General features: G+C 40.2%; 1 protein-coding gene across 1 annotated transcript in view; it reads right to left on the bottom strand.

Moving 5' to 3' along the window:
* The window catches only part of LOC124013162 (regulating synaptic membrane exocytosis protein 3-like), a 98,557-nt gene extending 88,264 nt beyond the window's left edge, over positions 1–10,293 (bottom strand). The window contains exon 1 of the mRNA XM_046327368.1: positions 10,146–10,293. The gene's annotated coding sequence lies outside the window, so the exon portion shown is untranslated. The remainder of the gene's footprint in view (positions 1–10,145) is intronic.
* Between the last annotated feature and the right edge of the window lie 12,207 nt (positions 10,294–22,500).

The following is a 22,500-nucleotide window of genomic DNA, read 5'->3' as shown; positions in this document are numbered from 1 at the left end:
CAACCTAGCTACCCAATCCCTCCCTCTATCCTTCCCACTGCCCCCCCCCACCCTCCATATTGGTGTGGAAATATATATTGGTGTGGAAATATATATTGGTGTGGAAATATATATTGGTGTGGAAATATATATTGGTGTGGAAATATATATTGGTGTGGAAATATATATTGGTGTGGAAATATATATTGGTGTGGAAATATATATTGGTGTGCATATAAACATGGTTACTCTCGACAACAGACTGTCTTATCTCATGGTTATGGTTTGAGTGCAAGTACCTGCTGAACCCTATAGTCATTCTCTCACATAACGACCACCATTCATTCGTGTCTCAGCGCAGACCTTCACACTGCTGGTCCAGGATGTGGGAGAAGAGATAGTTAATGATACATGGAGGGAGGAGGATATATGGAGGGAGGACACGGAGAGATGAAGGGTTAAGATATGAATGTTATTTATGTTTCCGACGGGAATGTTTCTGTGTACTTCTCTGAAGAGAGACACGGTGGTCCAAAACATTGCTGCATTATTAAACGTTAGGGAACAGAGACCTGCTAGATAGAGAAAGAAAGAAAGACAAACTCAGTACCAGAGAGATGGGAGGGTTGAAGATATCACTGATATGTACATGAAGACGTCTGGTCGAAGACACACAGTAGTTTAAATGCTGTTCCATTAAAACAGTGTGTAGGCCTAGTTTTACTCCTTTAAATGGGTATGATTCTCCACCACTGACACCCAGATATATAGAGGGAGGGAGAGAGATAAGGAGGGAGAGAGATAGGGAGGGAGATAGGGAGGGAGGGAGCCGGATGAGAAATTGAGGCCTAGTTAATGAACCTTCTAGCTACATTTTCAATAGGCCTACTGGGACAGAGGATTAGGATACTCGTGGATCCCAAAAGTCTCTTTATTTATCCAGCAACATCATCTGTTTTATCTCTTTACTTATCCAGCAACATCATCTGTTTTATCTCTTTATTCCTCCAGCAACATCATCTGTTTTATCTCTTTATTATCCAGCAACATCATCTGTTTTATCTCTTTACTTATCCAGCAACATCATCTGTTTTATCTCTTTATTCCTCCAGCAACATCATCTGTTTTATCTCTTTATTTATCCAGCAACATCATCTGTTTTATCTCTTTATTTATCCAGCAACATCATCTGTTTTATCTCTTTATTTATCCAGCAACATCATCTGTTTTATCTCTTTATTCCTCCAGCAACATCATCTGTTTTATCTCTTTATTCCTCCAGCAACATCATCTGTTTTATCTCTTTATTTATCCAGCAACATCATCTGTTTTATCTCTTTATTTATCCAGCAACATCATCTGTTTTATCTCTTTATTTATCCAGCAACATCATCTGTTTTATCTCTTTATTCCTCCAGCAACATCATCTGTTTTATCTCTTTAATCCTCCAGCAACATCATCTGTTTTATCTCTTTATTCCTCCAGCAACATCATCTGTTTTATCTCTTTATTTATCCAGCAACATCATCTCATCATCTATTTTATCTCTATATTATTAATAAATAAAGGAGATGGTGACACTGTCTGTGATTTATTTAGAATTCAAAGGAACACTTAACCAGCATGGATACCACAGCATTCTGCAGCAGTAAGCCATCCCATCTAGTTTGGCCTTAGTGGGACTGTAATTTGTTTTTCAGCAGGACAATAACCCAACACACCTCCAGGATGTATAAGGGCTATTTGACCAAGAAAGAGAGTGATGGAGTTCTGCATCAGATGACCTGGCCTCCACAATCACCCGACCTCAACCCAATTGAGATGGTTTGGTATGAGTTGGACAGCCAAAAAGTGCTCAGCATATGTGGGACCTCCTTCAAGACTGTTGGAAAAGCATTCCAGGGGAAGCTGGTTGAGAGAATGCCAAGAGTGTGCAAAGCTGTCATCAAGGTAATGGGTGGCTCATTTTTTAAATTTTTATAAATTTGCAAAAATGGCTAAAAAACGGTTTTGCTTTGTCATTATGAGGTATTGTGTGTAGATTGATGAGGAAAAAAACTATTAAAATAAATGTTAGAATAAGGCTAGTATCATAACAAAATGTGAACAAATTCAGGGGATGTGTATACTTTCCGAAGGCGCTGTAGACAGGTGTGTGTCTTTCCAAATCATGTCCAATCAGTTTAATTTACCACAGGTGAACTCCAATCAAGTCGTAGAAACATCTCAAGGATGATCAATGGAAACAGGAAGCAACGGAGCTCAATTTCGAGTCTCAGAACAAAGGAATACTTATGAAAGGTTTCTTTTACAAAAAAATGTTTTTAAATACATTTATAAAAATTTAAAAAATCTAAAAACTTGTTTCCAACTTGACATTATGGGGTGTTTTGTGTAGATCGCTGAGGAAGGATTTTTAAATTAATACATTTGTAATTTTTTGGTAGTTTTTGTGTTTATACTTTTTCATAATGACAATGACAAGTTTGATGTCGGATGACAATAGAATGTTCATGATGTCATGGCGACAACTGAATGTTCATGATGTCATGGGGACAATAGAATGTTCATGATGTCATGGCGACAATAGAATGTTCATGATGTCATGGCGACAACTGTCGATACACGTAGTCTAAACCAGCCTTTAGTCTTGAAATCATTGGTTGTTTAGTACATGGTCTCATGTGAATCCTTAATGAGATGGGCGGGGCTAAGGACTTAATAGGGTGTGAACGATGCTGAATGGGCGGGGCTAAAGACTTAAGAGAGTGTGCACGATGCTGAATGGGTGTAGACAAAGTAGAGCTCTCTAGTAGGTTGACCAAAACATTCAAGAGCTTCTCAAAAGTGAGGTTAGTTTATCAACTTTCAAAGCCTCCCGAATGGTGCAACGGTCTAAGGAACTTCAACGCAATACATACTGACACGGTCGACGGGTGTACGGTGTTTCCTCCAACACTTTGGTGCGGCTGGCTTCCGGGTTAAGCAGGCATTGTGTCAAGAAGCAAGTGCTGCTTGGCTGAGTTGTGTTTTAGAGGACTCAGAGAGATTATGTTATTCCCATTGGCTGAGTTGTGTTTTAGAGGACTCACAGAGAGATTATGTTATTCCCATTGGCTGAGTTGTGTTTTAGAGGACTCACAGAGAGATTATGTTATTCCCATTGGCTGAGTTGTGTTTTAGAGGACTCACAGAAAGATTTGGTTATTCCCATTGGCTGAGTTGTGTTTTAGAGGACTCACAGAGAGATTTGGTTATTCCCATTGGCTGAGTTGTGTTTTAGAGGACTCACAGAGAGATTTGGTTATTCCCATTGGCTGAGTTGTGTTTTAGAGGACTGACAGAGAGATTTGGTTATTCCCATTGGCTGAGTTGTGTTTTAGAGGACTGACAGAGAGATTTGGTTATTCCCATTGGCTGAGTTGTGTTTTAGAGGACTCACAGAGAGATTTGGTTATTCCCATTGGCTGAGTTGTGTTTTAGAGGACTCACAGAGAGATTTGGTTATTCCCATTGGCTGAGTTGTGTTTTAGAGGACTCACAGAGAGATTTGGTTATTCCCATTGGCTGAGTTGTGTTTTAGAGGACTCACAGAGAGATTTGGTTATTCCCATTGGCTGAGTTGTGTTTTAGAGGACTCACAGAGAGATTTGGTTATTCCCATTGGCTGAGTTGTGTTTTAGAGGACGCAAAGAGAGATTTGGTTATTCCCATTGGCTGAGTTGTGTTTTAGAGGACTCACAGAGAGATTTGGTTATTCCCATTGGCTGAGTTGTGTTTTAGAGGACTCACAGAGAGATTTGGTTATTCCCATTGGCTGAGTTGTGTTTTAGAGGACTCACAGAGAGATTTGGTTATTCCCATTGGCTGAGTTGTGTTTTAGAGGACTCACAGAGAGATTTGATTATTCCCATTGGCTGAGTTGTGTTTTAGAGGACTCACAGAGAGATTTGGTTATTCCCATTGGCTGAGTTGTGTTTTAGAGGACTCACAGAGAGATTTGGTTATTCCCATTGGCTGAGTTGTGTTTTAGAGGACTCACAGAGAGATTTGGTTATTCCCATTGGCTGAGTTGTGTTTTAGAGGACGCAAAGAGAGATTTGGTTATTCCCATTGGCTGAGTTGTGTTTTAGAGGACTCACAGAGAGATTTGGTTATTCCCATTGGCTGAGTTGTGTTTTAGAGGACTCACAGAGAGATTTGGTTATTCCCATTGGCTGAGTTGTGTTTTAGAGGACTCACAGAGAGATTTGGTTATTCCCATTGGCTGAGTTGTGTTTTAGAGGACTCACAGAGAGATTTGGTTATTCCCATTGGCTGAGTTGTGTTTTAGAGGACTCACAGAGAGATTTGGTTATTCCCATTGGCTGAGTTGTGTTTTAGAGGACTCACAGAGAGATTTGGTTATTCCCATTGGCTGAGTTGTGTTTTAGAGGACTCACCGAGAGATTATGTTATTCATTGGCTGACTTGTGTTTAGAGAAAAGAGATTTGGTTATTCCCATTGGCTGAGTTGTGTTTTAGAGGACTCACCTAGAGATTATGTTATTCATGCCTAACTGCTGGCTTAGTGAAAATGTTGCTTGTTTCTACAGAGATCACCTGCAATGTAGGTGTTGCTTGTTTCTACAGAGATCACCTGCAATTCAGGTGTTGCTTGTTTCTAGAGAGATCACCTGCAATTCAGGTGTTGCTTGTTTCTAGAGAGATCACCTGCAATTCAGGTGTTGCTTGTTTCTAGAGAGATCACCTGCAATTCAGGTGTTGCTTGTTTCTAGAGAGATCACCTGCAATTCTGGTGTTGCTTGTTTCTAGAGAGATCACCTGCAATTCAGGTGTTGCTTGTTCCTACAGAGATCACCCGCAATTCTGTTGTTGCTTGTTTCTACAGAGATCACCCGCAATTCTGGTGTTGCTTGTTTCTACAGAGATCACCCGCAATTCAGGTGTTGCTTGTTTCTACAGAGATCACCCACAATTCTGGTGTTGCTTGTTTCTACAGAGATCACCCGCAATTCAGGTGTTGCTTGTTCCTACAGAGATCACCCGCAATTCTGGTGTTGCTTGTTCCTACAGAGATCACCCGCAATTCAGGTGTTGCTTGTTCCTACAGAGATCACCCGCAATTCTGGTGTTGCTTGTTCCTACAGAGATCACCCGCAATTCTGGTGTTGCTTGTTCCTACAGAGATCACCCGCAATTCAGGTGTTGCTTGTTCCTACAGAGATCACCCGCAATTCTGGTGTTGCTTGTTCCTACAGAGATCACCCGCAATTCAGGTGTTGCTTGTTCCTACAGAGATCACCCGCAATTCTGGTGTTGCTTGTTCCTACAGAGATCACCCGCAATTCTGGTGTTGCTTGTTTCTACAGAGATCACCCGCAATTCTGGTGTTGCTTGTTCCTACAGAGATCACCCGCAATTCAGGTGTTGCTTGTTTCTACAGAGATCACCCGCAATTCTGGTGTTGCTTGTTTCTACAGAGATCACCCGCAATTCAGGTGTTGCTTGTTCCTACAGAGATCACCCGCAATTCTGGTGTTGCTTGTTCCTACAGAGATCACCCGCAATTCAGGTGTTGCTTGTTCCTACAGAGATCACCCGCAATTCTGGTGTTGCTTGTTTCTAGAGAGATCACCTGCAATTCTGGTGTTGCTTGTTCCTAGAGAGATCACCTGCAATTCAGGTGTTGCTTGTTCCTAGAGAGATCACCTCCAATTCTGGTGTTGCTTGTTTCTAGAGATCACCTGCAATTCAGGTGTTGTCTCATTGTCTTCCTATTGAGATCACCTCATTGTCAATTCTGGTGTTGCTTGTTTCTAGAGAGATCACCTGCAATTCAGGTGTTGCTTGTTCCTATTGGATCAGTCTCATTGTCTCTCCCTATTCGATCAGTCTCATTGTCTCTCCTTATTGGATCAGTCTCATTGTCTCTCCTTATTGGATCAGTCTCATTGTCTCTCCCTGTTGGATCAGTCTCATTGTCTCTCCTTATTGGATCAGTCTCATTGTCTCTCCTTATTGGATCAGTCTCATTGTCTCTCCCTATTGGATCAGTCTCATTGTCTCTCCTTATTGGATCAGTCTCATTGTCTCTCCTTATTGGATCAGTCTCATTGTCTCTCCCTATTGGATCAGTCTCATTGTCTCTCCTTATTGGATCAGTCTCATTGTCTCTCCCTATTGGATCAGTCTCATTGTCTCTCCCTATTGGATCAGTCTCATTGTCTCTCCCTATTGGATCAGTCTCATTGTCTCTCCCTATTGGATCAGTCTCATTGTCTCTCCCTATTGGATCAGTCTTATAGTCCCTCCCTATTGGATCAGTCTCATTGTCTCTCCCTATTGGGTCAGTCTCATTGCCTCTCCTGGCTTACTGGTATGACTCTCCCTATTGGATCAGTCTCATTGTCTCTCCCTATTGGATCAGTCTCATTGTCTCTCCCTATTGGATCAGTCTCATTGTCTCTCCCTATTGGATCAGTCTCATTGTCTCTCCCTATTGGATCAGTCTCATTGTCTCTCCCTATTGGATCAGTCTTATAGTCCCTCCCTATTGGATCAGTCTCATTGTCTCTCCCTATTGGATCAGTCTCATTGTCTCTCCTATTGGATCTCTCATTGTCTGGATATTGTCTCTCCCTATTGGATCAGTCTCATTGTCTCTCCCTATTGGATCAGTCTCATTGTCTCTCCCTATTGGATCAGTCTCATTGTCTCTCCCTATTGGATCAGTCTCATTGTCTCTCCCTATTGGATCAGTCTCATTGTCTCTCCCTATTGGATCAGTCTCATTGTCTCTCCCTATTGGATCAGTCTTATAGTCCCTCCCTATTGGATCAGTCTCATTGTCTCTCCCTATTGGATCAGTCTCATTGTCTCTCCCTATTGGATCAGTCTCATTGTCTCTCCCTATTGGATCAGTCTCATTGTCTCTCCCTATTGGATCAGTCTCATTGTCTCTCCCTATTGGATCAGTCTCATTGTCTCTCCCTATTGGATCAGTCTCATTGTCTCTCCCTATTGGATCAGTCTCATTGTCTCTCCCTATTGGATCAGTCTCATTGTCTCTCCCTATTGGATCAGTCTCATTGTCTCTCCCTATTGGATCAGTCTCATTGTCTCTCCCTATTGGATCAGTCTCATTGTCTCTCCCTATTGGATCAGTCTCATTGTCTCTCCCTATTGGATCAGTCTCATTGTCTCTCCTTATTGGATCAGTCTCATTGTCTCTCCTTATTGGATCAGTCTCATTGTCTCTCCTTATTGGATCAGTCTCATTGTCTCTCCTTATTGGATCAGTCTCATTGTCTCTCCTTATTGGATCAGTCTCATTGTCTCTCCCTATTGGATCAGTCTCATTGTCTCTCCTTATTGGATCAGTCTCGTTGTCTCTCCTTATTGGATCAGTCTCATTGTCTCTCCCTGTTGGATCAGTCTCATTGTCTCTCCTTATTGGATCAGTCTCATTGTCTCTCCTTATTGGATCAGTCTCATTGTCTCTCCTTATTGGATCAGTCTCATTGTCTCTCCTTATTGGATCAGTCTTATAGCCTCTCCTTATTGGATCAGTCTCATTGTCTCTCCCTATTGGATCAGTCTCATTGTCTCTCCCTATTGGATCAGTCTCATTGTCTCTCCCTATTGGATCAGTCTTATAGTCCCTCCCTATTGGATCAGTCTCATTGTCTCTCCCTATTGGATCAGTCTCATTGTCTCTCCCTATTGGATCAGTCTCATTGTCTCTCCCTATTGGATCAGTCTCATTGTCTCTCCTTATTGGATCAGTCTCGTTGTCTCTCCTTATTGGATCAGTCTCAATGTCTCTCCTTATTGGATCAGTCTTATAGCCTCTCCTTATTGGATCAGTCTCATTGTCTCTCCTTATTGGATCAGTCTTATCTTATTGTCTCTCCTTATTGGATCAGTCTCATTGTCTCTCCTTATTGGATCAGTCTCATTGTCTCTCCTTATTGGATCAGTCTCATTATCTCTCCTTATTGTGGAAAACCTCCTGGTGGGCGATATTACTTGTTTCAACATCACAAACGAATGACTCTAGTTGGCCATCTGAATATCTGCTGGCAGAACTGATTTGGAGAGTAGGCTACAAGATAAGTAGATAGATAGATAAGTAGATAAGCAGATAGATAGATACGTAGATAGATAGATAAGTTGGTAGATAGATAAGCAGATAGATAGATAGATAGATAGATAGATAGATAGATAGATAGATAGATAGATAGATAGATAGATAGATAGATAGATAGATAGATAGATAGATAGATAGATAGATAGATAGATAGATAGATAGATAGATAGATAGATAGATAGATAGATAGATAGATAAGCAGATAGATAGATAAGTAGATAGATAGATGAGTAGATAGATAGATGAGTAGATAGATAAGTAGATAGATAAGCAGATAGATAGATAAGCAGATAGATAGATAAGCAGATAGATAGATAAGCAGGTAGATAGATAAGCAGATAGATAGATAAGCAGATAGATAGATAAGCAGGTAGATAAGTAGATAGATAGATAAGCAGATAGATAGATAAGCAGATAGATAGATAAGCAGATAGATAAGTAGGTAGATAGATAAGCAGATAGATAGATAAGCAGATAGATAGATAAGTAGATAGATAGATAGATAGATAGATAGATAGATAGATAGATAGATAGATAGATAGATAGATAGATAGATAGATAGATAGATAGATAGATAGATAGATAGATAGATAGATAGATAGATAGATAGATAGATAAGCAGATAGATAAGCAGATAGATAAGCAGATAGATAGATAGATAAGCAGATAGATAGATAAGCAGATAGATAGATAAGCAGGTAGATAGATAGGCAGATAGATAGATAAGCAGATAGATAGATAAGCAGATAGATAGATAAGCAGGTAGATAGATAAGCAGATAGATAGATAAGCAGATAGATAGATAAGCAGATAGGTAGATAGATAAGTAGGTAGATAGATAAGTAGGTAGATAGATAAGCAGATAGGTAGATAGATAAGTAGGTAGATAGATAAGTCTAACAGGGAGCACAACACCTTGCATAGATGCTGTTTCAACCAGAATTATGTATTTTCAATGTCTTTTGCTCACTGGTCAGGCTGTATTGCATGAGTGCGCATGGTAGCAGGTTTTATCTGAAAATAAATTAGAACATTTCACAAAATAGCCTACATATCGGATACCAATGCTACTGTTTTCTATGTACCTAAACCCCCTCATTAACGGAGAAAAAGCAACTGCAGACACATACAGTGGTAACTAAGAAGTTAGTCAACATGCCTTGTAAATTACTGAGTCTCCCTCATGAGCTTGTTCAGGAAAGAAAGGCAATAGGCTATGATCAATGCTTTATATATTTCACTAGATAGGTGTTGCTGTGATGTTGCCGCGATGTTGCCGCCATGCCTCCATCTTGACACTTAGCCACCATTGACATTTTCTTAGCTCACAAATTATAGTGTGGGAGCTAAACGCAAGAAGAAAAATGACATCAAAATGTTTTCCTAAAAGTACAAATGCTTGGGATAACTAATGTTACTAAATACCTAAAAAAGATGTCATTTTGACCATGAAACATTTAATTGAAATACTGTAGAATTCAATTAATTCCTACGGAGGACTGTCCCTTACCGGGGAGTACCAATATGGCCGACCAGTGGCTTCAAAGACTGCAATGGCTAATACATAGAAAAATATATCTAGGGTATGTATACACATCATTGGCTACGATTCCTTGGTGGTGGCAACAATACAACCATCCGTGATCTGATCATATTAAATGCAATGGCCTACGGTAAAAAATCATCCATAAAAATTTGAAATATTAGCATAAAACAAATCCATACAGATACCAACTAATTAAAAGCTGCAGGCTTTTTTGCTTCTCCCAGTGTTTGTTTGCTGTACTATCCAGCGATTTAATAAAACGTCGGGTTATGTTTATCCACGGTAGTCAAGCTATAGCCTAATCAGCAGCAACAAAAACAATTCTAAACGAGATTTAATCAGCATCAATATTGTCATTATCATAGCGCACCATCTGTTTATGAAACCGGAGCAGGTGCGGTATAGGAAATAACCGGATCATTTCTTCAAATGAACGTGAAATGCAGAATCAAAAACAATTCACTTACCGTTTACAGCTACGAGCGTCTAACGGACTGTGAATCGATTGTCAGAAGTTGTCAAACCACGGGTTGTTTCTGCTGTATCGTTAAGAATGTCATATTTTGGATTATATTTGGGGTTTTGCTGCTGGTGCGTGAGGATAACGATGCTTGTCAACGGTTCTCGGTTTGCTGGTGTCTCTGAATCCACAAGGCGCAGCGGGAGCAACTGGAGGGAGAGAGAGAGAGAGAGAGAGAGAGAGAGAGAGAGAGAGAGAGAGAGAGAGAGAGAGAGAGAGAGAGAGAGAGAGAGAGAGAGAGAGAGAGAGAGAGGTGGCAGGGAGAGACGCGCAATAAGAGGCATGCAGAAGGGATGCTATTGGGCTCGACCTACTCTCGAGTTTGTAAAGCCTAGCGGTAAAACGCGGTACTGTGGGAAGGAATAGTAATAATAATAATAATAATATATGCCATTTAGCTGACGCTTTTATCCAAAGCGACTTACAGTCATGTGTGCATACATTCTACGTATGGGTGGTCCCGGGGATCGAACCCACTATCCTGGCGTTACAAACGCCATGCTCTACCAACTGAGCTACAGAAGGACCACAATAGGCTACAGAGAGAGATATCCTCCCACTCTCTCTTTCTCCTTCATTCTCCCTCCTAGCTAAATAATCTCCATGGTTACTCTCACCTGACACACTATTCCATTGGCATGAGGGAGGAGCTGGACCAAACGGGCAGTGCTTTCAGGATAACAGGCTAATAGGCTACAAGGAAAGGTGGTGATCAGGGGCGGACTCACCATCTGGCATTTGGGCTGGTCCATTTTTAAGCACAGCGGGCCTGTCAAACTTGTTGTTGTTTTTTAAGCAAAATTATAATTATTTTACTAATAATAATCAAGGAAAATTTGGCCGGTGTGGGGAAATTGAGGAAAAAAATGGTCTGGTGTGTTTGAAAAGCAGATGAACCTCCTTTCAGCCAGCACTAACAGGTGAACCTCCAACACTGACAGGTGAACCTCCAACACTGACAGGTGAACCTCCAGCACTAACAGGTGAACCTCCTTTCAGCCAACACTAACAGGTGAACCTCCAACACTGACAGGTGAACCTCCAACACTGACAGGTGAACCTCCAACACTGACAGGTGAACCTCCAACACTGACAGGTGAACCTCCAACACTGACAGGTGAAACTCCAACACTGACAGGTGAACCTCCAACACTGACAGGTGAACCTCCAACACTGACAGGTGAACCTCCAGCACTGACAGGTGAACCTCCAACACTGACAGGTGAACCTCCAACACTGACAGGTGAACCTCCAACACTGACAGGTGAACCTCCAACACTGACAGGTGAACCTCCAGCACTGACAGGTGAACCTCCAACACTGACAGGTGAACCTCCAACACTGACAGGTGAACCTCCAGCACTAACAGGTGAACCTCCAACACTGACAGGTGAACCTCCAACACTGACAGGTGAACCTCCAACACTGACAGGTGAACCTCCAACACTGACAGGTGAACCTCCAACACTGACAGGTGAACCTCCAGCACTAACAGGTGAACCTCCAACACTAACAGGTGAACCTCCAACACTAACAGGTGACCTCCAACACTGACAGGTGAACCTCCAACACTGACAGGTGAACCTCCAACACTGACAGGTGAACCTCCAACACTGACAGGTGAACCTCCAACACTGACAGGTGAACCTCCAACACTGACAGGTGAACCTCCAACACTGACAGGTGAACCTCCAGCACTGACAGGTGAACCTCCAACACTGACAGGTGAACCTCCAACACTGACAGGTGAACCTCCTTTCAGCCAACACTGACAGGTGAACCTCCAACACTGACAGGTGAACCTCCTTTCAGCCAACACTGACAGGTGAACCTCCAACACTGACAGGTGAACCTCCTTTCAGCCAACACTGACAGGTGAACCTCCAACACTAACAGGTGAACCTCCAACACTGACAGGTGAACCTCCAACACTGGCAGGTGAACCTCCTTTCAGCCAACACTGACAGGTGAACCTCCAACACTGACAGGTGAACCTCCTTTCAGCCAACACTAACAGGTGAACCTCCAACACTAACAGGTGAACCTCCAGCACTGACAGGTGAACCTCCAACACTGACAGGTGAACCTCCAACACTGACAGGTGAACCTCCTTTCAGCCAACACTGACAGGTGAACCTCCAACACTGACAGGTGAACCTCCAACACTGACAGGTGAACCTCCTTTCAGCCAACACTGACAGGTGAACCTCCAACACTGACAGGTGAACCTCCAACACTGGCAGGTGAACCTCCTTTCAGCCAACACTGACAGGTGAACCTCCAACACTGACAGGTGAACCTCCAACACTGGCAGGTGAACCTCCAACACTGACAGGTGAACCTCCAACACTGACAGGTGAACCTCCAACACTGACAGGTGAACCTCCTTTCAGCCAGCACTAACAGGTGAACCTCCAACACTGACAGGTGAACCTCCAACACTGACAGGTGAACCTCCAACACTGACAGGCCTACTGCTAATAATAATACTGATCAGCCCTGGAAAGGTCATTTAATAAGAGTTCTCTCTCATGTTTACTTGTATCTCTCCCTGGTGAGTCCCGAGAAGTCGGGTGTTCGGCATCTGACAAGACACTAGTGGTCTAGTTGAAGTAGCTGCTCCAGCATCATTTGGCTGAAGCAGAAACAACCAGGGTTGGCAAACAGACAATTCTTATTAAATATGACCTCAGCTAGAATATTAAACTGTCATCTCGTTACCCAATGAGAGCACAGCACATACCACTTGGTTAAGACATCTGGACCCTTAGTGTGTATGTCCTCTATCCACCACTGTGTGTGTGTGTGTGAACACTAATGCTATTCACTTTAACCCACTTAGCTGTGTCTGGGCCCTGGCATGGCATGGTATGGTACATGCAGTATTTAGGTCGAGGGCTTTGTGAATTAGAGGGATATAACTGGAGGGATCACAGGTGACAGGTACTGTAGACTAGCAAGGCCAATACACTCGCCGTGTCCCAATACCCATAATAGCGTACTACATACTTAAACAGCATACTGTTTACTAATCGGCGCATTCTATTTAGGACATAGTGTTTAATAAAAAATACGCAGTTTGATTGGCTAAGTAGGTGGGGCGGGGCCAAGTGAGGGTGGATTCTTTTCCAAAATCAACAAACAAATCTTATTAACCAGTCTGATTATAGCTCATTAACCAGTCTGATTATAGATCATTAACCAGTCTGATTACAGCTCATTAACCAGTCTGATTACAGCTCATTAACCAGTCTGATTATAGATCATTAACCAGTCTGATTACAGCTCATTAACCAGTCTGATTACAGCTCATTAACCAGTCTGATTACAGCTCATTAACCAGTCTGATTATAGATCATTAACCAGTCTGATTATAGATCATTAACCAGTCTGATTATAGATCATTAACCAGTCTGATTATAGATCATTAACCAGTCTGATTATAGATCATTAACCAGTCTGATTATAGATCATTAACCAGTCTGATTATAGCTCATTAACCAGTCTGATTATAGCTCATTAACCAGTCTGATTACAGCTCATTAACCAGTCTGATTATAGATCATTAACCAGTCTGATTACAGCTCATTAACCAGTCTGATAATAGCTCATTAACCAGTCTGATTATAGATCATTAACCAGTCTGATTATAGATCATTACCAGTCTGATTATAGATCATTATTAACCAGTCTGATTATAGATCATTAACCAGTCTGATTATAGATCATTAACCAGTCTGATTATAGATCATTAACCAGTCTGATTACAGCTCATTAACCAGTCTGATTACAGCTCATTAACCAGTCTGATTATAGATCATTAACCAGTCTGATTATAGATCATTAACCAGTCTGATTATAGCTCATTAACCAGTCTGATTATAGATCATTAACCAGTCTGATTATAGCTCATTAACCAGTCTGATTATAGCTCATTAACCAGTCTGATTATAGATCATTAACCAGTCTGATTATAGCTCATTAACCAGTCTGATTATAGCTCATTAACCAGTCTGATTATAGATCATTAACCAGTCTGATTATAGATTATTAACCAGTCTGATTATAGATCATTAACCAGTCTGATTGTAGATCATTAACCAGTCTGATTATAGATCATTAACCAGTCTGATTATAGATCATTAACCAGTCTGATTATAGATCATTAACCAGTCTGATTATAGATCATTAACCAGTCTGATTATAGATCATTAACCAGTCTGATTACAGCTCATTAACCAGTCTGATTATAGCTCATTAACCAGTCTGATTATAGATCATTAACCAGTCTGATTATAGATCATTAACCAGTCTGATTATAGATCATTAACCAGTCTGATTGTAGATCATTAACCAGTCTGATTATAGATCATTACCAGTCTGATTATAGATCATTATTAACCAGTCTGATTATAGATCATTAACCAGTCTGATTATAGATCATTAACCAGTCTGATTATAGCTCATTAACCAGTCTGATTATAGCTCATTAACCAGTCTGATTATAGATCATTAACCAGTCTGATTATAGCTCATTAACCAGTCTGATTATAGATCATTAACCAGTCTGATTATAGCTCATTAACCAGTCTGATTATAGATCATTAACCAGTCTGATTATAGATCATTAACCAGTCTGATTATAGATCATTAACCAGTCTGATTACAGCTCATTAACCAGTCTGATTATAGCTCATTAACCAGTCTGATTATAGATCATTAACCAGTCTGATTATAGATCATTAACCAGTCTGATTATAGATCATTAACCAGTCTGATTGTAGATCATTAACCAGTCTGATTATAGATCATTACCAGTCTGATTATAGATCATTATTAACCAGTCTGATTATAGATCATTAACCAGTCTGATTATAGATCATTAACCAGTCTGATTATAGCTCATTAACCAGTCTGATTATAGCTCATTAACCAGTCTGATTATAGATCATTAACCAGTCTGATTATAGATCATTAACCAGTCTGATTATAGATCATTAACCAGTCTGATTATAGATCATTAACCAGTCTGATTATAGCTCATTAACCAGTCTGATTATAGATCATTAACCAGTCTGATTATAGCTCATTAACCAGTCTGATTATAGATCATTAACCAGTCTGATTATAGATCCTTAACCAGTCTGATTATAGATCATTAACCAGTCTGATTACAGCTCATTAACCAGTCTGATTATAGCTCATTAACCAGTCTGATTATAGATCATTAACCAGTCTGATTATAGATCATTAACCAGTCTGATTATAGATCATTAACCAGTCTGATTATAGCTCATTAACCAGTCTGATTATAGATCATTAACCAGTCTGATTATAGCTCATTAACCAGTCTGATTATAGATCATTAACCAGTCTGATTATAGATCATTAACTAGTCTGATTGTAGATCATTAACCAGTCTGATTAAACCAAATTTCCAATGTGATTTATTTCTCTAAACTCTGAATAGAATAGGAATGGAGTTATAGACCTCCACAGGCTGGTTATAGACCGATTGTCACATTCCACCTATACCATAGTGACCCATATAGTCTATAGTGGACCATTTATCCTATTTATTGCATAATGTAGATTTCCCACCTAAATAGACATACCCTAAAGTAACTTAAATTCATGTCTGTGTGAATCTAAGTGTGCGTTCTCTAATTCTTTCCTTCTCTCTTTCTTTCTCTCTCTCGGAGGACCTGAGCCCTAGGACCATGCCCCAGGACTACCTGACATGATGACTCCTTGCTGTCCCCAGTCCACCTGGCCGTGCTGCTGCTCCAGTTTCAACTGTTCTGCCTTGTTATTATTCGACCATGCTGGTCATTTATGAACATTTTAACATTTTGGCCATGTTCTGTTATAATCTCCACCCGGCACAGCCAGAAGAGGACTGGCCACCCCACATAGCCTGGTTCCTCTCTAGGTTTCTTCCTAGGTTTTGGCCTTTCTAGGGAGTTTTTCCTAGCCACCGTGCTTCTACACCTGCATTGCTTGCTGTTTGGGGTTTTAGGCTGGGTTTCTGTACAGCACTTTGAGATATCAGCTGATGTACGAAGGGCTATATAAATACATTTGATTTGATTTGATGTGTAATTACATGCTAAAAAGATATCAGAAGATAGATAGGAGTTACATAGTTCAGAATACACAAGATCAAGCACATACATTTTTTTTTGTGTTTTTGTTATTTCGAAAGTCATCTTTCATTGACAAGTCATAACTGAATTATTGATGTCAGGAACTGGAAACACATCAGATGGCTTCCACAACATGTGAAGAATATCAGAGAAAAAAATGGGATTGATAAACCTACAACAACTACAAATGGTCAGATGTTGTAGTATGTGGTGGCAGGTGTGGTCACGGAACCAGAGTTTTTAACTCACTTTTTGTCTCTCCCACGACGTTATTCCTCTCACCTACAGCGCCCATCACAATCATGGCCAATTATGCAAATTAGGTGATGATGTCATTTAGCCACTTCTAGCTACTTTCAGGACCACCAATAGCTACTTTCCTTATTGAGGAGTTGGCAACACGGGACGTTTCCCAGTGTCCTTAAACATTATTCATAGCTGAATTCCTTTTAGGTTGCCGTTCGATATTTTTCATCCCCCCCCCCCCTTGAGAAGGTATCTTTTATGCTAAAGCGATACAATTAAAGTGATGAAATCTGTTTACTATGTAATGCAGCGTTCTCTGTGTGTTTAGTCTCTGAAGCAACGCGTAAAAAGGGTCCAGGCCTTTCTTTATCCCACCCAGGTCAACTGCATATCCCAGGTCAACTGCATATCCCAGGTCAACTGCATATCCCAGGTCAACTGCATAACCCAGGTCAACTGCATAACCCAGGTCAACTGCATAACCCAGGTCAACTGCATATCCCAGGTCAACTGCTTATCCCAGGTCAACTGCATATCCCAGGTCAACTGCTTATCCCAGGTCAACTGCATAACCCATGGTCAACTGCATATCCCTTGGTCAACTGCATATCCCAGGTCAACTGCATATCCCAGGTCAACTGCATATCCCAGGTCAACTGCATATCCCAGGTCAACTGCATATCCCAGGTCAACTGCATATCCCAGGTCAACTGCATATCCCAGGTCAACTGCTTATCCCAGGTCAACTGCATAACCCATGGTCAACTGCATATCCCTTGGTCAACTGCATATCCCAGGTCAACTGCGGAATGTATAGCAGCCATCTTGAAATGAGGTGCATATCCCAGGTCAACTGCATATCCCAGGTCAACTGCATATCCCAGGTCAACTGCATATCCCAGGTCAACTGCATATCCCTTGGCTACAAGACTGTCAATGTTCCGTAGTTATGGATGCCTACAGCGTGAAAACGTTGTGTAAATTAAACATTTTGACTCTCGGGGCTGGTGATCCATAACAGGAAGGTCACAGGCAGACAGAGAAGATATCCTCATGATCTGTGGAGTCCCGGCTTACGGTGTGTATTAACATATTCCGTGTTTATGTCGTTTATGCTTCACAATGCTGAACGGAATGTAGGTAGCAGCCATCTTGAAATGAGGTCAAACTACCACATAAACTACCACGTAAACTACCACGTAAACTACCATATAAACTACTATATAAACTACCATATAAACTACTATATAAACTACCACATAAACTACCATATAAACTACTATATAAACTACCACATAAACTACTATATAAACTACCACATAAACTACCACATAAACTACCACATAAACTACCATATAAACTACCACATAAACTACCATATAAACTACCATATAAACTACCATATAAACTACTATATAAACTACCATATAAACTACTATATAAACTACCACATAAACTACTATATAAACTACCATATAAACTACCACATAAACTACCACATAAACTACACCATAAACTACCACATAAACTACCATATAAACTACCACATAAACTACACCATAAACTACCACATAAACTACCATATAAACTACCACATAAACTACACCATAAACTACCACATAAACTACCATATAAACTACCTACATAAACTACTACACATAAACTACCACATAAACTACCATATAAACTACCACATAAACTACCACATAAACTACCATATAAACTACCTACATAAACTAAACTACATATAAACTACCACGTAAACTACCACATAAACTACCATATAAACTACCATATAAACTACCACATAAACTACCACATAAACTACCATATAAACTACCATATAAACCACCACATAAACTACCACATAAACTACTATATAAACTACCACATAAACTACCATATAAACTACTATAAACTACTATAAAACTACCATATAAACTACCATATAAACTACCACAAACTACATAAACTACCATATAAACTACTATATAAACTACCACATAAACTACCATATAAACTACCACATAAACTACCACATAAACTACTATATAAACTACCACATAAACTACTATATAAACTACCACATAAACTACTATATAAACTACCACATAAACTACCATATAAACTACTATATAAACTACCACATAAACTACTATATAAACTACCATATAAACTACCACATAAACTACCACATAAACTACCACTACATAAACTACTATATAAACTACCATATAAACTACCATAAACTAAATAAACTACCACATAAACTACCACATAAACTACCACATAAACTACCATATAAACTACCACATAAACTACCACATAAACTACCATATAAACTACCACATAAACTACCATATAAACTACCACATAAACTACCACATAAACTACCATATAAACTACCACATAAACTACCACATAAACTACCATATAAACTACCATATAAACTACCATATAAACTACTATATAAACTACCACATAAACTACTATATAAACTACTATATAAACTACCACATAAACTACCACATAAACTACCATATAAACTACCACATAAACTACCACATAAACTACCACATAAACTACCACATAAACTACCACATAAACTACCACATAAACTACTATATAAACTACCACATAAACTACCATATAAACTACTATATAAACTACCATATAAACTACCACATAAACTACCATATAAACTACCATATAAACTACCACATAAACTACCACATAAACTACCACATAAACTACTATATAAACTACCACATAAACTACCATATAAACTACTATATAAACTACCACATAAACTACCACATAAACTACCACATAAACTACCACATAAACTACCACATAAACTACCACATAAACTACCACATATAAACTACCACATAAACTACCATATAAACTACTATATAAACTACCATATAAACTACCATATAAACTACCATATAAACTACCATATAAACTACCACATAAACTACCACATAAACTACCACATAAACTACTATATAAACTACCACATAAACTACCACATAAACTACTATATAAACTACCACATAAACTACTATATAAACTACCACATAAACTACCATATAAACTACTATATAAACTACCATATAAACTACCACATAAACTACCATATAAACTACTATATAAACTACCACATAAACTACTATATAAACTACCACATAAACTACTATATAAACTACCACATAAACTACCATATAAACTACTATATAAACTACTATATAAACTACCACATAAACTACTATATAAACTACTATATAAACTACCACATAAACTACTATATAAACTACTATATAAACTACCACATAAACTACTATATAAACTACCACAAACTACTATATAAACTACCACATAAACTACTATATAAACTACCACATAAACTACTATATAAACTACCACATAAACTACCACATAAACTACTATATAAACTACCACATAAACTACCATATTAACTAAGGGGTAAATTAAATTTAAAAAGCCAAGGACAGATTACTGTTAAAACAAGCCACTTCCTCTAAATCACTATTCTTGTTTCTATTGATGGTTAGAAGGAAGAATCACTCAATTAAAAATAAGTTGTGAATCGTTTAAGTCTATAATCATTAGCAAGTGACAAATGCCTATTTTATTAGTCCAGATAGGCAGGTCAAGACCCAGAGTCCCTCCTGATAACCTAACCAGGACAATTTCCTATTTGTAGCTCCAACATACTTATGTCCCAAAATGGTTTCCTTATTTGGCCTGACAACAGTACTGTGTCAGACAGCAGTAGACTGGTGTATACAGCCACAGAGTCAATAACATTCAGATTTTTGTTTTTAAATTGAACCTAATATATGCCATTTAGCAGACGCTTTTATCCAAAGCGACTTACAGTCATGTGTGCATACATTCTACGTATGGGTGGTCCCGGGGATCGAACCCACTACCCTGGCGTTACAAGCGCCATGCTCTACCAACTGAGCTACAGCAGGACCATTTATTTAACTTGGCAATTCAGTGAAAGAACAAATAGTTATTTACATCGACGGTCGTCCATGACTACGGCGGGCCGTCTGTGCAGCGTCCTGTGGGTGTCACGTTCGTCGTATGAACCGGACCAAGGCGCAGCGTGGTATACGCACATTCTTTATTATATGAAGAATAAACACTGAACAAACTTACCAAAATAACAAAACGTGAAGCAAAACAACTGAGTGCTGACAGGCAACTACACATAGACAAGAACCCACAAACACCAACTGACTGCTGACAGGCAACTACACATAGACAAGAACCCACAAACACCAACTGACTGCTGACAGGCAACTACACATAGACAAGAACCCACAAACACCAACTGACTGAGTGACAAGAACCCACAAACACCAACTGACTGCTGACAGGCAACTACACATAGACAAGAACCCACAAACACCAACTGACTGCTGACAGGCAACTACACATAGACAAGAACCCACAAACACCAACTGAGTGCCGACAGGCAACTAACATAGACAAGAACCCACAAACACCAACTGAGTGCCCAACTAATCAGAACCCACAAACACCAAAGGGAAATGGCAAAATATGATCCCCAATCAGAGACAACGATAAACAGCTGCCTCTGATTGGGAACCATATCAGAACCCCAACAACACACCAACTGAGTGCTGACAGGCAACTACACATAGACAAGAACCCACAAACACCAACTGACTGCTGACAGGCAACTACACATAGACAAGAACCCACAAACACCAACTGACTGCTGACAGGCAACTACACATAGACAAGAACCCACAAACACCAAATGAGTGCTGACAGGCAACTACACATAGACAAGAACCCACAAACACCAAAGGGAAATGGCTACCTAAATATGATCCCCAATCAGAGACAACGATAAACAGCTGCCTCTGATTGGGAACCAACTATCAGAACCCACAAACACCAACTGAGTGCTGACAGGCAACTACACATAGACAAGAACCCACAAACACCAACTGAGTGCTGACAGGCAACTACACATAGACAAGAACCCACAAACACCAACTGAGTGCTGACAGGCAACTACACATAGACAAAACACCAACTGAACCCACAAACACCAAAACACCAACTGAGTGCTGACGACAGGCAACTGAGTGCTGACACATAGATAAGAACCCACAAACACCAACTGAAGGGACAAGAAAATGGCTGACCAACTAAAGACAAGAACCCACAAACACAAAGGGGAAAATGGCTCCCTAAACATGATCCCCAATCAGAGACACCGATAAACAGCTGCCTCTGATTAGGACCCATATCAGGCCAACATAAACATACAAATACCTAGACCTACAAAACCCCTAGACAATTCAAAAACTGGCGTATCCACACTAGTCACACCCTGACCTAACCAAAATATAAAGAAAACAGAGATATCTAAGGTCAGGGGGTGACAATGGGTCTCCCAATCACAGCCGGAAGTGATACAGCCTGGGTTCGAACCAGGCCGTGTAGTGACACTTTCTTGCACTGAGATGCAGTGCCTTAGACCGCTGCGCCCCTCTGGAGCCCAGTTCAACGTGTTCAATGTTTCAACAGCAGTAGCTGGTTGTATATAGCACAGAGTCAATAACATCTGTGGAGATGCATGTTAAACGTATTACTGGGCCTGACTCATAGCGGATGGGGTCAACTGGGCCTGGCTCATAGTGGATGGGGTCAACTGGGCCTGGCTCATAGCGGATGGGGTCAACTGGGCCTGGCTCATAGTGGATGGGGTCAACTGGGCCTGGCTCATAGTGGATGGGGTCAACTGGGCCTGGCTCATAGTGGATGGGGTCAACTGGGCCTGGCTCATAGTGGATGGGGTCAACTGGGCCTGGCTCATAGTGGATGGGGTCAACTGGG

Source organism: Oncorhynchus gorbuscha, linkage group LG24 (assembly GCF_021184085.1).
Source record: "Oncorhynchus gorbuscha isolate QuinsamMale2020 ecotype Even-year linkage group LG24, OgorEven_v1.0, whole genome shotgun sequence".
Taxonomy (NCBI): domain Eukaryota; kingdom Metazoa; phylum Chordata; class Actinopteri; order Salmoniformes; family Salmonidae; genus Oncorhynchus; species Oncorhynchus gorbuscha.
The sequence above is the reverse complement of the archived record's forward strand: the minus strand, read 5'-3'. Positions and strand labels throughout refer to the sequence as shown.